Below are 216 nucleotides of genomic sequence, written 5' to 3'. Positions count from 1 at the left end.
AGAAAAAGGGAGAGCGCAGTGCGCAGGCGCTCTCGTTTTTTTTTTTTTTTTTTTTAATTTAATCCCAGCACCAAGCACTTAACCTCATTAGGGTGGAGGAGAAGGCGGCGGCGATCTGGTAAGGCAGCGGCAACTCGAGCGAATAATGCGACTGCAAGTATGCGGTGAGGGCGAGGGCAGGAAGACCCCAGCCCGCCCAGGCCCCCGCCCCTCCCC

The 216-nt window shown here is 56.5% G+C and overlaps 1 protein-coding gene across 21 annotated transcripts in view; it reads left to right on the top strand.

The window, feature by feature from the left end:
* Positions 1–216, top strand: part of CLASP1 (cytoplasmic linker associated protein 1) — a 285,149-nt gene that overhangs the window by 7,095 nt on the left and 277,838 nt on the right. For 6 of the 21 annotated variants that reach the window (XM_014547901.1, XM_014547899.1, XM_014547900.1 and 3 more), the window contains exon 1: positions 22–118. The exons of 1 other annotated variant lie outside the window; for it this stretch is intronic. The gene's annotated coding sequence lies outside the window, so the exon portion shown is untranslated. Of the gene's footprint in view, positions 1–20; positions 165–216 lie in introns of those variants that run through there. 14 more of the 21 variants (XM_014547907.1, XM_014547910.1, XM_014547911.1 and 11 more) reach the window with 6 other exon arrangements.

The sequence above is a fragment of the Myotis brandtii genome, unplaced genomic scaffold (genome assembly GCF_000412655.1).
Source record: "Myotis brandtii unplaced genomic scaffold, ASM41265v1 scaffold488, whole genome shotgun sequence".
NCBI lineage: Eukaryota > Metazoa > Chordata > Mammalia > Chiroptera > Vespertilionidae > Myotis > Myotis brandtii.
This window is presented reverse-complemented; position numbering and strand designations above follow the sequence as displayed.